Raw genomic sequence first — 20,936 nt, 5'->3', positions numbered from 1 at the left:
CCTAAGAAAGTTAGCAACTCTACAGCCCACCTCCTCAGGGTCCCACCCCTGCCTGTGTGAACACTAGGCATCTCGCCCCAGTTGCATACATTTTTAATTTCCTGTATATCACGTTTGACATCTTAAAAAACCTCTCTGGCTAGGAACAGGCTGCCCCTCCCAGGACCAGCCAATTCTTAAAGACAGCAAGGGGCCCAAGCCAGAGCATCACTGTGATCTACTCCATCCAGAGCAACTACTCCTCTCTGGGCCCACACATCCCAGGAGACAATCTTCCTCTGCCTTCGTCATCCCACAGCCAGGGGCCAGGCAACTAGGGACCACCCCTACAGCTTAGAGCCCACCAAAATAATTCAAACTAGCCGATCCTAAGCTGTTCATCCTGCCATGCCTTATCTTTCCTGTGGAAACCCCAATAAAGGTCATGGCTTAAGTGTTCCCCGACTCCTGTCTTATACCTCCCGACCCCCCTGGGGTTTCCCCATGTGGCTCTGGGTGAGGCCCACACCTCCTATCTCCAGGACTGGACGTATAACAAACTTAGTTTTCTTGAGCCCCCCCTGTGTCTCCTCTCCTGCCCATGCCTGACTCACCATCTCACAAAAGAACACCAGACATCTGGCAGACCTCAACCTAAGCAAGTCAAACTCCTGACAGCTCACTTTGCTTGACCCTCAGCAGCTCTGCTGTCCCCCAGCCAGGCCCCCCCTTTCACCACCCATCCCACCAAATGACCCAGTCTTATCCTTGAAGCCACAATCTCCCTCACATCCACACCCCTGACACTAGGCCCCACACCACAGCCACCTGAGAAATCCCTATGGACCCAGCCATCCCTCTGCATCACACACCACCCACCCTCTCCAGGCTCTTGCTGTCTTTGCCTGAACAACACAAGGTTTGTCCTGCTCAGTGAGTGTCATAGGGCAGGCTCTGAGGGCCTAGGCTGGTTTGCAGCAAAGTTTTCACTGTTTGATACAAAATGAAAAACATAAAGCCTGTTATGTTTAACAAAGTTAAACCTGTATTTTGAGATTATGAAGTCTCTTCTTCAATGCTACATCGATTGTTTGCAAAATTATGGTAACGGGAGATGGGATTTATCTTCTCTACTATCTTTAATCAGAAGAATAAAAGACCTCACACAACGTAGAAGCTGCAATTTGTGTGTGTGAAGCCCGCTGCCCTAGGAGCAGGCTCCACCACATCCAGCCAGCCCCCTTTCCTTCCTTTGCAGCCTCTTGCCTTTGCTACATCCAACTCACTTTTTCAAAACACAGACACTTTCAAGTTCCTCTCAACTCAGCCACAAAACCTCTGCTGCCCATATGCCTACCACTCACCAGGCTGCATTTTACAGCATTCCTCCAGGCCCTCTGGCACTTCCTGCTTTCTCCCTAACCCTACCCTTGCCACAAGGACGTTGTCTTTCTTCCCACACAAACTACACTTTCCTACCTTTATCCTTCTGCACATGCTCTTGTGCTCAGTCCCTCCTATGCCAATATCCCACTCACCTGCCAGACTGAGCTAAGCAACAGCACAGCCTGGGCTTCCCTCTGGCCAGCACCTGCACTGTCAGTGGGGCCTCTGACTTGCAGCGCAAGTGACTCCACAGTCTGACACTATACTTAGTTTCCTTCTGGGTCCTAAGATCTTCCTATTTCTGTTGTGAGGAATGTAGATGGATATTTGTGGGTGGAAGCAATATACCCTGTGAGAGCAGAAATAATTACCAGTAGTTTCAGGATAACATGGCTGTCTCTCCTAAATGCCCTGCAGAACGACTCAAACACTTGAATAACATACAATCCAAGGAAAGAGAGGAACCACAGGGAGACTCCCGCCCTGCCAAGGTTTTCTTCCAAAGAGGGGCAACTAGAGACGGCTTCTGTGCAACCCGCTTTCAGCCACAGAGTGGGTGAGTGGCTGGGTGGATCACATGATCCCATCAACAAAGGAACAAGTTTTTCAAGCAGGATCCTAAAAAAGGACAGGATTAATACAAAAGAAGACAAAAAGATGAAGACAAAGAAGAATAAGAAATAATAAGCAACAAAAACAAACAGGACAAATGGAAAAAAATGGCAAGACAGCACAGCACACATAAACTTAACCATGTCAATAAGTGCGTTAAATGCAAATGACTACTTTCAATTAAAGACAGAAATAGGGGTGCCTGGGTGGCTGTCTGTTAAGCGTCCAACTCTTGGTTTCAGCTCAGGTCATGATCTCATGGTTCATGGTTCAAGCCCTGCCGTCGGGCTCCGTGCTGACAGTGCGGAGCCTGCTTGGGATTCTCTTTCTTCCTCTCTCTCTGCACCTCCCCCACTCAAGTGCTCTGTCTGTCTGTCTCTCTCTCTTGCTCTATTAAATAAATAACCTTAAAAGATGTTTAAAAAAAAGAAATAGAAAAAAAAGAAATAGATAAGATTTTAAAAAGCAAGAACTGTATTCGGGGTATTAAAAGCTTACTTTAAATATAAAGATACATGGGGCGCCTGGGTGGCTCAGTCGGTTAAGCGTCCGACTTCGGCTCAGGTCATAATCTCCCACCCCGTGAGTTCGAGTCCCGCGTCGGGCTCTGTGCTGACAGCTCAGAGCCTGGAGCCTGCTTCACATTCTGCGTCTCCCTCTCTCTGCCCCTCCCCTGCTCACGCTCTGCCTCTCTCACTCTCAAAAATGAATGTTAAAAAAAAATTTTTTTTTAATTTTTTGCAAATCATATTATCTAATAAATGACTTTTATCTAGAATATATAAAAAACTTAGGGGACCTGAGTGGCTCAGTCTTAAGTATCCAACTTGGGCTCTGGACATGATCTCACAGTTCAGGAGTTCGACCCCCACATCAGGCTCACTGCTGTCAGCTCAGAGCCTGCTTCAGATCCTTTGTCCTGCTTGCTCTCTGTCCTCCCCCATTTCCCCACTTGTGCTCTGTCTCTCAAAAATAAGTAAACATTAAAATAAAAAAGTTCACAGTGCTGAGTAGATGCTCAGGGGAGAAGGAGAAGGAGAAGGAGGAGGAGGAGGAGGAGGAGGAGGAGGAGGAGGAGGAGGAGGAGGAGGAGAAGGAGGAGGAGGAGGAGGAGGAGGAGGAGGAGGAGGAGGAGGAGGAGGAGGAGGAGGAGTTATGGGGCACCTGGGTGGCTCAGTCGGTTAAGCGCCCGACTTTGGCTCAGGTCATAATCTCATAGCTCATGAGTTCGAGCCCCACGTCACGCTCTGTGCCGACAGCTCAGAGCCTGAAGCCTGCTTGAGATTCTGTGTCTCCCTCTCTCTTTGCCCCTGTCCTGCTCACGTTCTCTCTTTCTCTCTCAAAAATACATAAACATTAAAAATGGGTTATTAAAAAAAAAGTTAGACAAGAACATTAGAAAAGGAAAAAGAACAGATAAATATAATAACCCAAATCCATGAAATAGGACATTTTAATAGTGAGATTAACTAAAAACTGATTATTTGAAAAAATAAGTAATTACTTAAGTACTCTCACTCACACCTGCAGGACTGGCCAGGTCATTAGCAGAGCTGGCGGCACAGGAGGCAAAAGCCTCACACACTCCCGACAGGAGAGAAGACAGGCGGCTGCTGTGGGGCGCTCACCCAGCAATCCCACTCCTACCTACACATCCCAAAGGAGCGGCAGGACCCCACACAAGGATGAGGTGGCAGAGAAGGAAGCAAACTGGGGAGTCACACACAGGGACTGAGAATTAGAGGGACACATGACAGCATGGATTCCTAAAAGGATGATGCTATACGAGAAAACATAAGAAACAAATCAGGTCCATAATGCAATCCACCCCTTTAATTTAAACTACACGCAATAGGGGCGCCTGGGTGGCGCAGTCGGTTAAGCGTCCGACTTCAGCCAGGTCACGATCTCGCAGTCCGTGAGTTCGAGCCCCGCGTCAGGCTCTGGGCTGATGGCTCAGAGCCTGGAGCCTGTTTCCCATTCTGTGTCTCCCTCTCTCTCTGCCCCTCCCCCGTTCATGCTCTGTTTCTCTCTGTCCCAAAAATAAATAAACGTTGAAAAAAAAAATTTTTTTAAAAATAAACTACACGCAATAATAAAAATTTTTAAAAAGACCCCCCAAAAATAAATAAAAGTAAAATAAAATATATGTACACCCCACAACAACATGCATTCCTAGGAACACAGACACAGAACAGGGTATCCAATGAACATGTCACAACGACTGCTTGTAGGGAGAGACGGAGATTGAAGGAAAAAAACAGCCGAGGGAGCCAGGCCGCCTGGACCCGGAGCGCACCCCCAAAAAAGGGAGAGAGGGACTGAGAACGTCATGCTTCCGTGAACCCTGCAGAGCATCCCCTGCCCCCCGCAGCAGTTGCAGGGTTCTCTCTCACGGAGTCCACAGGCGGGTAGGGATGCTCAGTGTTCCCCAGCAACCAGGAGCCACAGAGGTCCCAGGTCAAATCTGCACCTCATCACTGTTCCTACATGGCTGGGGATTTTACTCGTTTTCTTGTATTTTTAACTTGTTTTGGGAGATCTCACACATGCCTAACTATAGCGAGAGCAGTACAATGATCCTCCTGTGCCTCTCTCTCAGCCTCAACACAGATCCACTCAAGCTCACTTGCTCTTATCCAGACTGCCTCTTAACCCTGCCCCCTTAGAGGTTCTCCAGACATCACCATGTCACTGCCCAGGCTACTGAGATATCTCTCCAGTATTATTAACTCTGTCATTAAGTCCTTCCAGGTATCTAGGAGCTCCCCTTCATGGAGCGGTTGGCTTGTTTTTTCCATATGAGGGCACAGGCAGTGTCTCGCCAGCAGGTCCACTCACAGAGGCACTGAGGTGCCCACTGCACTATCCCCCACTGATGAAAGGGGTCATCGATGGCACTCTGTGTGAAGCCAGCACAGCAAACACAGGAGTCTGCACACAACAGTCCACGGACCACAGGTCCCCCTGTGGGTGGGACAGGTCATACATCTTATGCATTCCATCACAGACTACAAACAGAACAATCTGTACAACAAATAAAACCAAAACTAAACCAAAATCATATTACCCACTTGCTCATAATTTATAATTTGAAATAACAAACTAACTTAACATCCACTTGTTTACTTCTAAATTATAAAACAGAAAGTTTAGTAAGGTTATCTACCCTGTAAGAAGAGTAAGACATTCAAGGGCTTCTGAGAACTCACCCCATTTAAGAAATCAAGTGTACCAAGTCACCTATTCACTGAACCAAGCACAAGGGACCTGTCTGAAAAGCTGGCCCAGCTCCACAGTTCCAAAACATTGGGCTTTTGCGGGCAGGTAAATTTTTTTTCTTTTAATTTAGAAAAACAATGGGGGGGCGGTTCTGGGGGCTCAGTCAGTTGAGCATCTGACTCGATTTTGGTTCAGGTCACAATCTCGCAGTTTGTGGGTTGGCTCTGCACTGACAGCGTTTAGGATTCTCTCTTTCTCTCTCTGCCCCTCCCGTGCTCCCCCACTCCCACAGAATGGATAGACAGAAGAAAGAAGGGAAGGAAAGGGAAGGGGAAGGGGAAGGGGAAGGGGAAGGGGAAGGGGAAGGCGAAGGGAAAGGGAAGGGAAGGGAAGGGAAGGGAAGGGAAGGGAAGGGAAGGGAAGGGAAGGGAAGGGAAAGGAAAGGAAAGGAAAGGAAAGGAAAGGAAAGGAAAGGAAACCAACAAAGGGTTGCCAACTTTTCAACTTGGTCAAACAAGGAGGGAGGGAAGAGAGAGTGAAGACACAAAGGAAAAAACGAAAAGAAAGCAAAGGATAAATTATCATCCATAATTACCTTAATTGCAGGAAACAATGACTTTTTAAATATCAAAAAAAAAAAAAAAAGGAAAGCCATAATCTCAGTATTAAGGATAGCATTTCACTTCAAAAAAATAATAACTTTTTTAAAGTTTATTTATTTGAGAGGGAGAACACGAGGTGGGGAGGAGCAGAGAGAGAGAATCCCAAGCAGGCTCCGCCCCGTCAGCACAGAGTCCAACATGGGGCTCAATCCCACAAACCATGAGATCATGACCTGAGCCAAAATCAAGAGTCGGATGCTTAACTGACTGAGCCAACCACGTGCCCTTGATTCTGGAACTCTTACTCAGATTACAGTACATATGTGGCTTCCAAAGGTTTCTGGTATCCCAGCAACTGTGCACTACTCTGCACAGAGATGCTAGCATCTTGTCAGTTGGCACTTACCTACATGGAAGGTCATAATTTTCCTTCCCTAGATGACTGAAGACCCACCACTGACAGCATCTTTAGGACAAATAATTGGCTCATGAACTGGCTTGAGACGTCTCTGGTATTCACAAAGTATCAGCACAGCCCAAGGGTCCCTGGCACACCCTGACAAGGCCCTGCACAGTCCATCTGCAATGTCAACCAAACTGTTACCAAAATCTTCTGGATGCTTAGCCAACATTTAAACAAAAGGAACCTGAAATTCTTTATTTGCTTTTACAGGTTAGCATAACCATCACACAGAAGGTAGATTCTAAAGAGAAATGTTGCCCATATGAACCTATATAGTTCCATGAACAGAGCTCTCCAGAAAAAGAACGTTCTGTGGTAGAAACTGTTCTTAAGAAAAACTAGAATCCAGAATGCACCCTGTACCCATCTGGCCACAAATCAATTGGGTTTTTGTTGTTGTTGTTTTAATTTATGATCAAAGCCCTGGCTCTGCTGTATGACCTGAGGCCAGTTATAAGACCTCTTATGCCTTGGATTCCACCCCTGTAACCCAGGGATAATGAGCATCTCACAGAGCTACTGTGAGGGCTGACTCCAGAACAGCGGCTGGCACATTTTACCCTCATGGATTCTGACTGCAAAGAAGAGAAAGAAACAAATGAGGTCACCTTGCCACAGAAGACAGATTCACTGTGGCCAGAGAGGCACACGCCTCTCCCAACCCCACCTTCGGTGGCATCACACTGCCCACTGAAATCAGACATGATGGAAGTATTTGCACTATAGAAATCGACAAATGCTTCAAACAACAAGGTTTTTTTTACTCTTCCAGAAAGCCAGTTGTTAAACATTTACCAATGTACCACTGGAATTCTGTTTGGCCTAAAAAAATGGCAATTCGAGTCCATGGAGAGCAGTAATTTTTGCCCAATCAACAAATGACACCATGTCTATAATGGACACACTGCACTGGAAGAAAGATCAAAAAAAGGGTCTGGGGCGCCTGGGTGGTTCATTGGTTAAGCAACCGACTCTTGATTTTGGCGCAGCTCATGATCTCACAGTTCGTAAGGTCGAGTCCCACATCAGGCTTTGCGCTGATAGTAAGGAACCTGCTTGGGATTTTCTCTTTCTCTCTTTCTCTCTCTCTCTCTCTCTCTCTCTCTCTCTCTCTCCCCCTCTCCCTCTCTCCCTCTCTCCCTCTCCCTCTCTGCCCCTCCCCTGCTTATGCTCTCTCTCAAAAATAAACAAACTTAAAAAACTTAAAAACTTAAAACTTAAGTTTAAAAAACTTAAAAACTTAAAAAAAGAAAAGAGTCAATTCTAAAAAAGGGTTGGGGTTGGAGGAACAGATGAGCAAAAACAGAAAATCAGAAGAGAAGAAGGATGCCTGGGTGGCTCAGTTGGTTAAGCGTCCCAACTCTTGATTGCAGCTCAGGTCATATCTCATGGTTCATGAGGTCAAGCCCCAGGCGGGTTCTTTGCTGACACCACAGAGCCTGTTTAGGATTCTCTCTCTCCCTCTCTCTCTCTCTCTGCCCCTCCCCTGCTTGTTCTGTCTCTCTCTTCTCTCAAAATTAAGTATTTTAAAAGCGAAGAGAAGAAATAATCACAAAGGTAAATTAAAATGACTGTAGAAGAATAATTTACACAGATCTATGCAATGCATTCAAAGCAAGTTGCAGCCACCTGAGACTGTCAGAAACACACTGTGCCAGCCTGCCTCTTGGAACAGGGCCTGGGCTCCACAAGCTGAAGCTCAGAGGGGCTAACTGAGTGACCAGAGTGTGCACCTTGCCTTCTGTCCCAGCCCTTCTCTTCACTATATATAATTCAGTATGAAACCTATACATGAAATTCTTAACAGTGGATACTGCATTCTGGATTTCTAGAAGTTCTATTTGTTTTGTTTTTCAAATATTATAGACCACTTATTATACTTTCCTACAGATATTTTTATTTTTTTAAATACTTATTTAAAAATAAACAGCATGCTTGTGTTGGAGTTTATTTCTGATAATTCCAAAAATGAAGTCTTGGAAGGCTTCAGATTTTGGGTTTTACTCATGGTGCCTTATTTCCTTGTGTGCCTGGTCAGTGCACAAATCCACGTCCTTAAAAAATATCTATAGGGATTTTTTCACATCTTAGGATAAAGGTAACTTCCTCCACAGAGGTTTTATGTTTGCTCCTGCAGGACGCCTGAAGGCATAAACCAAACCAGAAAATCTTAAACTAAATTTGTGCTTGACCTCCCTGAACTACAGGTAATGTGAACCTAGGTTATAAATCCTCACAAAGGCTAACCCATAGCTGCAAGCATTCCCCCCCCCCTTTTTTCCTGCTGTGTTTAACAGTAAAAGACAACCAGGTGGTAGTAGGGAGGGATAGAGTGAGGTAGATCTGCTTCTAGTTCACTCTTGCTCTGAGGATAGAGCCTTCAGAGCCCCTCTCACACGGGGAGAGTCTCCTTTGGGCTCTCCACCTTGAGAAGACTGTGGATCTTAACTCCTACTCTTCCTACCCTACAAGACCTCTGAAATCAAAGTCCCACTTTGTCCAGATCAGCAAATGCCCTCGGAGCAAAGGCAGACCCTCTAGTGCTTAAATTATCTGGGTTCTTACTTTCTGGTTTTGGTCTAGAACTTCTTTGTTATATTCTCACTTGTTTGTTTTTGTTTTTTCAATCCAACGCTTGTAGTTGTTTTCCAAAAGGTAGGGGGTGGGAGGTTAGAAGGCAGTCCAAATGAACTAGCTCAACATTTATCAAAAACATTAGGGATGCCTGGGTAGCCCAGTTGGTTGAGCATCCAACTTCAGCTCAGGTCAGTCTCAAAGTTCATGAGTTTGAGCTCCTCATCAGGCTTGCTACTGTCAGCGCAGAGCCTGCTTTGGATCCTCTGTCTCCCTCTCTTTCTGCCCCTCCCGTGCATGCTCGCTCGCTCTCTCTCTCAAAAATAAGTAAAATATTTTTAAAAAATTTATCAGTAATTGGGGCGCCTGGGTGGCGCAGTCGGTTAAGCGTCCGACTTCAGCCAGGTCACGATCTCGCGGTCCGTGAGTTCGAGCCCCGCGTCAGGCTCTGGGCTGATGGCTCGGAGCCTGGAGCCTGCTTCCGATTCTGTGTCTCCCTCTCTCTCTGCCCCTCCCCCGTTCATGCTCTGTCTCTCTCTGTCCCAAAAATAAATAAAAAAAAAAAACGTTGAAAAAAAAAATTAAAAAAAAAAAAAAATTTATCAGTAACACTGTTGGGAGTTTTTACCAAATATACCTGATACACAATTCTATACTGAAATTTATATTCGCTTAACACTTTGATGAACTATTCCTCTCTCTATTGGCTTCTACTCATGCTAATGTGACATCTGTTGTCAACCTAACAGATGTTCTTTTGTAGGAAATCTATCTTTTACCTACAGCTTAAGAGCTTTTTGTCTTTGTTGCTACATGATTTCAATATATAGGTGTGGGTTTCTTTTTGTTTATACCACTTGGTACATAGTGTGCTTCTAAATCTGTGGATTTATCTCTCTTATTAGTTTCTGAAAAGTCAAAGCTATTAATACTTTGAACAATGCCTCTCTTCCATTTTCCCAACCCTTCCATTCTGGGATTCCAACTACACATTTATGACACATTTTTATTCTATCCTCCGTCCTCTTATCCTCGTTTTTCCATTCCCCATCTCTCAGTGCTGCTGGTAATTTCTTCAGACATATACTACAGTTCACAAATTCTGTCTTCAGCCACATTTAATCTGTTTAATCCACATACACTGAGTTTTTAATTTCAACATCATTTGCATTTCTGAAAGTTCCTCTCGGATCATTTTGCTACTTTGCTTTTCATTACTAATTTGTATTCTGTTTTGTATTACTTCAAACACTCTATACTGCATCCAGTTATTCAATCTGTGTGTGAGTTCTGACTATTAAGTTCAAGTTTGCTTAAATTTACTCTATAGAGGGGCGCCTGGGTGGCTCAGTCGGTTGGGCAACCAACTTCACTCAGGTCACGATCTCACAGATCGTGAGTTCGAGCCCCGCATCAGGCTCTGTGCTGACAGCTCAGAGCCTGGAGCCTGCTTCAGATTCTGTGTCTCCCTCTCTCTCTGCCCTTCCCCCACTCACATTCTCTCTCTCTCCTTCAAGAGTAAATAAACATTAAAAAAAAAAAAATTGCTCTATAGAAATCCTGAGGGCCAACACTGAGTATGCTTTCTTCTGAAGAGGACTGGTTTTCTTCAGTGAGGAACAAAAGACAGCCATCACAATGCTCATTGTTCATTTTTTTTTAGTTTTTTTTAATGTTTATTTATTTTCGAGAGAGAAAGAAGGAGAGCTTAGGGGAGTTAGGGGAGTGGCAGAGAGAGAGAGAGAGAGAGGGAGGGGGGGAGGGAGGGAGAGGGAGGGGGGGAGGGAGGGAGAGGGAGGGGGAGGGAGGGAGAGGGAGGGGGGAGGGAGGGAGAGGGAGGGGGGAGGGAGGGAGAGAGAAAGAGAGGAGACCCAGAATCTGAAACAGGCTCCAGGCTCTGAGCTGTCAGCACAGAGCCCAACACGGGGCTCCAACGTGGGAACGGTGATATCATGACCTAGGCTGAAGTCAGATGTTTAACCTACTGAGCCACCCAGGTGCCCCTCATTGTTCCTTTTTAAAATTTTTTTCTCTATTGGCCTTTGGAGAGTTATCTCAGCTTTTAATGCACTGAAGTGCTCACAAGAAATCACATTTATTGTGGGGCACCTGAGTGGCTCAGCCGTTAAAGGGTCCAGATTTGGCTCAGGTCATGCTCTCACAGTTCATGAGTTTGAGCCCCATGTTGGGGTCTCTGCTCTCAGTGCAGAGTCCGCTTTGGATCCTCTGTCTCCCTCTCTCTCTGCCCCTTCCCCCCAAAAAGAAATTACATTTGTTGCAATTTACTCAGCATCTAACTGGATTGCAATGGTGAGCCTTTTGACAGCATCTTACACTGCAGGAAATCAAGTCCTCTCCTCAATTTTCATGTTGTAAGAGGAGTGTATGTTCTGGATGGCAACTGTGACAGTGTCTGTGCCCTGTCTCATGTGTTCCCCCGAAGTGAGAATGTGCCTCACTACACACGACTCTCCCTGTTTTTTTGTATTAGAGAGACTAAGTGACTTTTCCACAGCAGAGCAATTAAAACCAGATACAGAAGGATCAAAAACAACCAAAAGACAATAATTATACAACACCTTCTAGGCTAATTTTGCTGTCATCCATCTTTGAACTTCCACTTATACAGTATATTTACATAAATTACAAAAAAGAATTAAAAAGGAAAATTATCTTACCTTCTATGAAAACTTGTTTATGTTTGAATTCAAACAAAATATAAAAACATTTGGGTTTTTTTTCTTGGACTATATGCAACTTTAAGAAAGATTTTTTCATTCAGTGGAAGATTTATAATCTCTTCACCTGGAAAATAAGAAAAAAAAAAACTTATTTTAAGTTCTGCCTTTGTAAAGTTAACTTACCAAAACAGTAGAGGAAAGGAAAACAAAAATCAGAAATTTTACTTAGTATTCAAATTATCAGATTTTACGATTATTATCATCAAATTGTTTTATGATTAAGGAACTAAAAATTCCCTTGTCTTTGCTCGTGTTAGAGAGAATGGAATTGATGATACAACCCATTCTACATCTGGATAACTAGTGCCATGGTTTGAATATCACTCCAAAGAATCCATATGAGAAGGATCTCAATGAGATTGTCCAGTTTCATAACTATACATTAATACCACCTCACTCTCCACCACTCCCCCATTGGTTCTCTCTCTCTCTCTCTCTCTCTCTCTCAAAAAAAAAGACACGGGGCGCCTGGGTGCCTCAGTTGGTTAAATGGCTGACCCTTGGTTTCGGTCAGGTCATGGTCTCAGGGTTCGTGGGTTCGAGGCCCACATTGGGCTCTGCACTGACACTGTGGAGCCTGCTTCCAATTCTCTCTCCCTCTCTCTGCCCTTCCCCTGTTCACACTCTCTGTCTTTCAAAATAAATAAATAAACTTGAAAAAAAACCTTTTTTTAAAAAGACAATAAAGTTGTGCTAAGCCACAAATCAGTGTTATCATCTTCTAGATAGGTAACTCTTTTTACATTTGGCACTTTACATTATTAAGCTAAATAATTCAACATTGGCTTTTCAGCACTTTATACCGTTTTCAAAGTAAGAAAGTATTTCAGTAAGACTGACTTTAGGCCTGTTTATTCTAAATTTGAACCAGTGTTTATTAGAATATATTTATATTTAACTGGGGGAGGGGGGTTGCCTATTTGCTACTGTTTTTTATTTAATTTTGTTTTCAACTTATGTAAAATATTTACATGGTTGCAAAGTAAAAAAGTACAAAGAGGTGTCCAGCTACACGGAACCAGTCACTGGAGAGGTATTGGCAGTTCCAACCCAGGCAGACAGAGCACCACGAGGTACACAGCAAACATCCCAATAAGGCCCTGCCAGCAGAGTAAAAATTACAACCTGGAGCAAAGGCCATAGCCAAACACAAAGTTCAAATCCAAAATACACTACTCAAAGAGTAAGGCCAAGCCTGACAGGATCAAAATGATCTTCCAATAACTTAACCATCTGCCAGAACAAAACTCAAGATCATAATCCAGATACCAACATATAAAAAAATTATTAGACATACAAAGCAGCAGAAAATGTAACTATATATATATATATTTTTTTTAATTAAAAAGCAGCTAGGAGGCACCTGGGTGGCTCAGCTGGTTAAGTGTCTGACTCTTGATTTTGGCTCAGATTAGGATCTTACTCATGGTTCATGGGATCGAGCCCCACATTGGATGTAGAGATTACTTAAAAGTAAAATCTTAAGAAGTTTTTTTTCTCATACTACCCAAAGCAATCTACATATTTAATACAATCCCTATTAAAAAAACACTAGGATTCTTCACAGAGCTAGAACAAACGATCCTAAACTTTGTATGGAACCACAAAAGACCCCGAATAGCCAAAGCAATCTTGAAAAAGAAAACCAGGATGTGCCTAAGTAGCTCAGTTGGTTGAGTGTCCAACTTCGGCTCAGGTCATGAATTCGCAGTTCACGCGTTCAAGCCTCGCATTGGGCTCTGTGCTGACAGCTCAGAGGCTGGAGCCCACTTCAGATTCTGTGTCTCCCTCTCTCTCTGTACCCCTCCCACCCCCAAAAATAAATAAACATTAAAATTAAAAAAAAAAAAAGAAAGAAAGAAAGAAAAGAAAATCAAAGCTGGAGGCATCACAATCCTGGCCTTCAAGATGTATTACAAAGCTGTAATCAAGACCATATGGTACTGGTATAAAAGCACACACTTAGATCAATGAAACAGAATAGAGAACCCAGAACTGGTCCCACAAACATAGGGCCAGCTCATCTTTGACAAAGCAGGAAAGAATACCCAACGGAATAAAGACAGTCTCTTCAGCAAATGGTGCTGGGAAAACTGGACAGTGACATGCAGAAGAATGAACCTGGACCACTTTCTTACACCATACACAAAAATAAACTCAAAATGGATGAAAGACCTAAGTGTGAGACAGGAAGCCATCAAAATCCTAGAGGAGAAAGCAGGCAACAACCTCTTGGACCTCACCCACAGCAACTTCTTACTCAACATGTCTCCACAGGCAAGGGAAACAAAAGCAAAAATGAACTATTGGGACCTCATCAAGATAAAAAGCTTCTGCACAGAGAAGGAAACAATCAGCAAAACTAAAAGGCAACCGTTGGAATGGGAGAAGATGTGTGCAAATGACATATCAGATTAAGGGTTAGTATCCAAAATCTGTAAAGAACTTATCAAACTCAACACCCAAACAACAAATAATCCAGTGAAGAAACGGGCAAAAGACATGAGTAGACTTTTCCAAAGAAGACATCCAGATGGCTAACAGACACATGAACAGATGCTCAACATCACTCATCATCAAGGAAATACAAATCAAAACCACAGTGAGATACCACCTGACACCTCAGAATGGCTAACATTAACTGCTCAGGAAACAACAGATGTCGGCGAGGATGCGGAGAGAGAGGATCTCTTTTGTGTTGCTGGTGGGAATGCAAACTGGTGCAGCCGCTCTGGAAAACAGTATGGAGGCTCCTCAAAAAATTAAAAATAGGGACGCCTGGGTGGCTCAGTCAGTTGAGTGTCCGACTTCAGCTCAGGTCACGATCTCGCGGTCTGTGAGTTCGAGCCCCGCGTTGGGCTCTGGGCTAATGGCTCAGAGCCTGGAGCCTGCTTCCGATTCTGTGTCTCCCTCTCTCTCTGCCCCTCCCCCGTTCATGCTCTCTCTCTGTCTCAAAAATAAATAAACGTTAAAAAAAATTAAAATAGAACTGCCCTACGACCCAGCAATTGCACTACTGGGTATTTATCCAGAGGATACCGGCATGCTGTTTCGAAGGGGCACGTGCACCCCAATGTTTATAGCAGTGCTATCACCAATAGCCAAAGTATGGAAAGAGCCCAAACGTCCACTGACAGATGAATGGTTAAAGAAGATACAGTATATATATATATATATATGCGTATATATGTGTGTGTATATATACATATATATATGTATGTATATACACATACATACAATGGAGTATTACTTGGCTATCAAAAAATGAAATCTTGCCATTTGCAACAACGTGGATGGAGGGTCAGAGAAAGACAAATGATGACTTCGCTCATATGTGGAATTTAAGATACAAAACAGGAACAGAAGGGAAGGGAAGCAAAAATAATAAAAAAATAGGGAGGGAGACAAAACATAAGAGACTCTTTAAATACAGGGAACAAACTGAGGATTGTTGGAGGGGCTGTGGGTGGAGGGATGGGCTAAATGGGCAAGGGACTTGTTGGGATGTGCACTTGGTGTTATAAGTGGGGGATGAATCACTGAATTCTACTCTTGAAATCATTACTGCACTATCTAACTTGGATGTAAACTTAAAAAAAAAAAAAAAAGAAAGAGGGGCGCCTGGGTGGCGCAGTCGGTTAAGCGTCCGACTTCAGCCAGGTCACGATCTCGCAGTCCATGAGTTCGAGCCCCGCGTCAGGCTCTGGGCTGATGGCTCGGAGCCTGGAGCCTGTTTCCGATTCTGTGTCTCCCTCTCTCTCTGCCCCTCCCCCGTTCATGCTCTGTCTCTCTCTGTCCCAAAAATAAATAAACGTTGAAAAAAAAAAATTAAAAAAAAAAAAAAAATTAAAAAAAAAAAAAAAAAAAGAAAGAAAAAAAGATACACTAAAAAGAGTTGAAAAATCAAATTTCTAGAAAATGGTGGGAAAGGTTCCACTACACTGTATATAAGAATTTGTAGCCTTATTAGTAGCAGTCATCATTAATAAAAATTAATATGATTTATTTTTTTAAAATATGAACAAATCAGGGGTGCCTGGGTGGCTCAGTCAGTTAAGCTCCAACTTCAGCTCAGGTTATGATCTCCCGGCTGGTGGGTTCGGGCCCCAAGTCGGTCTCTGTGCTGACAGCTCAGAGCCTGGAGCCTGCTTGGATTCTGTGTCTCCCTCTCTCTCTCTGCCCCTCCCCAACTCGTGCTCACACACGCTCTCTCACTCTCTCAAAAATAAACATTAAAAAAAAATTTTTTTAAATCATCTCATCTCAAAAACAATTTTTTTAAACAGCTATTAGGAAATAAATAAATAGCAGCTATTAGAAACAGACCATAGGATGTCTCAGATGATAGACTTACCAGAAATACACCTTAAAGCAGCTATAATAAATATGTTTAAAGACTTAAAGGAAAAGATAGTGATAATGAGTGAAAAAACAAAATTTCAGAAATAGAGATGGAAAGAAACAGAAATTACACAGAAAAACAAACGATTTCTAGAACTGAAAAGTAAAATATCTGAAATAAAAATATATACTGGATAGATTTAATAAAAAACTGAGACTGAAAAAGAAAATGTCAGTGAACCTAAGACAGATCAACAGAAACTAGCCAACCTGAAGAGAGAGAGAGAAAGGTTTTATTAGAAATGAATAGAGCCAAAAATAAAGAAAAAAGAAAGAAAGAACAGAGCCTCAGTAACCTGTGGGACCATACCTGCAACTGGTAGTGGCCTACCATACCTGTACTGAAATCTCAGAGGAAAATGAAAGAATAGAGCATAAAAATACCTGAAGAAACTACACCCAAAGTTTTTCCAAATTTTGTAAAAGAACTTCATAAGAAAATAGCTCACGAGTCTCATCCCATTCCTGCCCCTTCATCATGCTTCCCTCCTCCCTCTCAACATAGCTATTTTTATTAATTTTCTGATTTACTGCTTCACTGAAAAATTTTTTTTGATACTTTCCAACATTTCTTGTCCAAAAGGTAACAAATTGCTATTGTGTCTTGTTTTTTTTTCATAAAACTCTTCCTTATTTCTTTCTTTAAACAAACTTTTTACTAATTTTAAATACACAATAAAAGGACATAAATCATAAGTGAATAGCTCACTGAATTTTCACAAAATAAACCCATCTATGCAACCACACCATCCATTTCAAGAAACTGGATTACTGGGGCACGTGGGTGGCTCAGTCAGTTAAGCGTCTGACTCTTGGTTTTGGCTCAGGTTGTGATCTTGTGGTTCGTGAGTTTAAGCCCAGCGTTAGGGTCTGCACTGGCAGCACAGAGCCTGCTTCGATTCTCTCTCTCCCTCTTGCACTCCCTCTCTCTCTTCCCCTCCCCTGTTCGCATTCTCTCTCTCAAAATAACCAAATATTTTTTTTTAAAGATTTAAGGAACAAAAAGGAGAAAAGAAAAAAGAAACTGGATTATGAGCACCCAGAAGTACCCCTCATGTCCCCAAAGGTGCTAGCCAGTACTCCATTATGTGGACTTATCCCTAGTGGTGGACACATGTTGTTTCCAGTCTTTTGCTATTACAAATAATTCTGCAATGAAGAGCTTTTAACAAAGTGATTTAATATTTTTGCCAGCATATCTTTAAGACAGATTCCTAGATGTGGGATTGCTGGGTCAAAGGACAAATGCACATATAAATCTGCAAAATATAGACAAATCCTCCTCCAGAAGCATTGTATCATTTTTGCATTTCTATTGGCAAGAGATCAGTTTCAACACAGCCTTTTTTTTTTTTTTTTTTTTTTTTTGAGAGAAAGAGACAGAGCACAAGCAGGGGAGGGACAAAGAGAGAGGGAGACACAGAATCCGAAATCCGAAGCAGGCTCCAGGCTCCATACCATCAGCACAGAGCCCCCAATGTGGGGCTCAAAACCACAAACCGCGAGATCATGACCTGAGCTGAAGTCGGATGCTTAACAGACTGAGTCACCAGGCACCCCTCAACACAGCCTTGTCAAAAGAAAATATAAACTTTTGGATTTCTGCCAAAATGTAGGGTGATCAACTGTCCCAGTCTGCTGAGGACTGAGGGGTTTCCCAAAACAGAGGACTTTCAGTGCTAACACCTGGAAAGTCCTGGGCAAACCAGGAGAGTTGGCCATTCTACCAATATGGTAAGCAAAAAGTGGTGTCTCCATAAAGCTTTGATTAGTATTTTTATTACAAGAAATGGTAAGCATCTATTCAACTATATAAGGTCCATTTTCATTTCTTTTCCATAAACTATTCCCATCTTTTGCCCATTTTTTTCTATCAGGTTGTTTTATTTTTCTTCTCAGTTTCTATTGGTAATTTTTTAGATACATTTTTAGTAATCTCTACACCCAACATAGGGCTCAGACTCACAATCCCAAGATCAAGAGCCACATGCTTCTCCAGCTGAGCCAGCCAAAGCCCCTCTACGAACGAGTATGTATGTATGTATATATAGTTTTTAGTTAAATTCCAGTTAGTGAACATACAGTGTGTGTTCATTAGTTTCAGGTGTAGAGTTCTTTTAAATATTTGAGATAAAAGCTCTTTGCTATGACAGAAGTTCAACATATCTTTCTCTTTGTCATTTGTCTTTTGACTTTGCTTACAGTGATTTTTACAATGCAGTTTTTCTGTTGTTAATGTAATCAATTTCTGTGAATATTCTACTGTTTCTAGATTCTGAGTCATAGTTAGAAAAGTTTTCCCCACTCCTAAGTTCTAAAGAAACTCACCTTTGTTTTTAGTACTCACATGGCTTAATTTTTTATATTATAACCCCTGATCTATTTGGAGTAATTATTTCATTGTTTATTTGACTATACAAGGGTTAAAATAAAAGAATAATATAAAATACTCACCATAAGGACTATGACCTATATAAGATACCTGTCTCCAGGAAAGGCGTATGTGACATTCACCCCAAAATGTGTCCCACGTATTATCACTCTATACCACTAGATTTTGTTTTTGTTTTCTTTTCATTTATTTTTGAGAGAGAAAAAGAACGAGTGGTGGGGGGAGGGGCAGAAAGAGAGGGAGAGAGAGAATCCCAAGCAGGCTCTGCACTGTCAGCTCAGAGCCCCAAATGGGTTTCAATCTCATGAACCAGGAGATGATGACCTGAGCTGAAATCAAGAGCCGGATGATTAACTGACAGCCACCCAGGCACCCCATTTTTGTTTTCTTTAAACATGTTCTATTTGGTTTAATACACTTGTCTGTAGGGGAATAAGCCAAAGAGAAGCAATTCTACTATTTTCCAACAGCTACTGGAAGAAGCCCAGTGAGCAAATGAAGGTAGAATGAAAAAAAAAAAAAAAAAACACGTTTGAACACCTAATCAGACATCACACACTAAGAACCAGTCTACCTCAACAGAGAACTGAACCAAAACCTAAAGGAATAAACTGCTATATGGACAGACATCCCCAGAGTTTAATGAAATAAGGATAGTCAATGTACATAAAATGGAAAGGGAATGTTTTAAAATCCAGGTCTCCTGTGGAAATTACATTAAAATCCATCAGATCCACACCTGTTCAGTTTTCCTACCTAAAAAAGTTGTACCTAAGTCTAATCACCCTGTCAATCTCTTTACTGGAAACATGAGATAAAGGGGAACAAGTTAACACAAAAGGAAGCAACTAGTGAAATTCAGAATGTAGGAACTAACAGGACTAATAACCAAATTTCTCCAACAAATCAATGATACAGAAGGGGGAGGCACTCTAAGAATAAGAGATTTAAGAGACCCTCAACAAAGTGTGACACTTGGACTTTGGTTCAAAGAAACCTACAGAAGACACTTCTTAGGCGAGTGTGGACCCATCTGCAGGCAGGTAAAATGGCATGATTACTAGAATTCGTTTTTTAACGTTTATTTTTTTGAGAGCAAGAGCGAGAGTGAGAGCAAGAGAGCGAGCAGGGCAGGGGCAGAGAAAGAGGGAAACACAGAATTTGAAGGAGGCTCCAGGCTCTGAGCTGTCAGCACAGAGCCCAACACAGGGCTCGAACTCAGGATCCGTGAGATCATGACCTGAGCCGAAGTCGGACGCTTAACTGCCTGGGCCACCCAGGGGCCCCACTAGAATTTGCTTGTAAATCCACCAGGGGAAAAAAAGATTGGGAGGAGTACAGACAGACAAAACAAGATTGGCAAAATGTCGTAACTGTTGAAACTATAGGGGCCAAAGGCAGGCTGCCCCAAGATAGACCACTTTGGCATGAAGATTATTTTGAGTTGAAAAGCAATCAAAACCCAGCAGATCCAAGAAGAGCTCTTTACCTCCCCCTCAAATTGCCTAAAAAAATTTTAGATAGAGGACCTCCTCCAGGAAGAGAGCTATCACTATGAAAACTACATCATACTATGAACTAGGTACAGCAGACGGGGAGAAATCTAGCAAGGCCCGTTTGATCCAAGTCCTCTCTGGGTCCCATTGTTCCTGGGGAGCAGCAAACATTTCTTTACGAAACATTTCCTCCTTTTCACCTTCCTGTGAATTGCATTCCTTCCCCCCTTTGACATCCCAAACTCCTACCCCATTCTCCTTATTTCAGAATGACATATATACCAGTTTGACCATCTTTGGAATTTCGGGGGGGGGCAGTTAGGGGTTTTTGGTTTGTTTGGTTTTTTTAATTTACATCCAAGTTAGTTAGCATACAGTGTAAAAATGACTTCAGGAGTAGAATCCAGGGATTCATCCCCTACATATAACACCCAGTGCTCATCCCAACCCATGTCCTCCTTAATGTCCCTTGCCCATCTGGCCCATCCCTCCACTCCCAACCTCTCCAGCAACCCTAAGTTTGTTCTCTGTATTTAAGAGTCTCTTATGTTTTGTCCCCCTCCCTATTTTTATATTATTTTTGCTTCCTTTCCCTTCTGTTCCTGTTTTGTATCTTAAAGCCCACATATGAGTGAAGTCATATATTTGTCTTTCTCTGACATTTAGCATAATACTCTCTAGTTCCATCCATGTTGTTGCAAATGGCAAGATTTCATTTTTTGATAGCCAAGTAATACTCCATTGTGTGTATGTGTGCGTATACACACACACACACATATATATGTATGTATGCATATATATATATACACACACACACACACACACACACACACACACACACACATACTGCATCTTCTTTATCCATTCATCTGTCAGTGGACATTTGGGATCTTTCCATACTTTGGCTATTGGTGATAGCACTGCTATAAACATTGGGTGCATGTGCCCCTTCAAAACAGCACGCCTGTATCCTCTGGATAAATATCCAGTAGTGCAATTGCTGGGTCATAGGGCAGTTCTATTTATAATTTTTTGAGGAACCTCCATACTGTTTTCCAGAGCGGCTGC

The 20,936-nt window shown here is 42.7% G+C and overlaps 1 protein-coding gene across 5 annotated transcripts in view; it reads right to left on the bottom strand.

Moving 5' to 3' along the window:
• PPP6R2 (protein phosphatase 6 regulatory subunit 2) overlaps nt 1–20,936 on the bottom strand; it is an 84,502-nt gene that overhangs the window by 39,621 nt on the left and 23,945 nt on the right. For all 5 annotated transcript variants that reach the window (XM_047066645.1, XM_047066647.1, XM_047066646.1 and 2 more), the window contains exon 2: nt 11,517–11,643. The gene's annotated coding sequence lies outside the window, so the exon portion shown is untranslated. The remainder of the gene's footprint in view (nt 1–11,516; nt 11,644–20,936) is intronic.

The sequence above is a fragment of the Lynx rufus genome, unplaced genomic scaffold (genome assembly GCF_022079265.1).
Source record: "Lynx rufus isolate CCGP_SWC_20201006 ecotype Redwood Valley unplaced genomic scaffold, mLynRuf1.p SCAF_7, whole genome shotgun sequence".
NCBI lineage: Eukaryota > Metazoa > Chordata > Mammalia > Carnivora > Felidae > Lynx > Lynx rufus.
The sequence above is the reverse complement of the archived record's forward strand: the minus strand, read 5'-3'. Positions and strand labels throughout refer to the sequence as shown.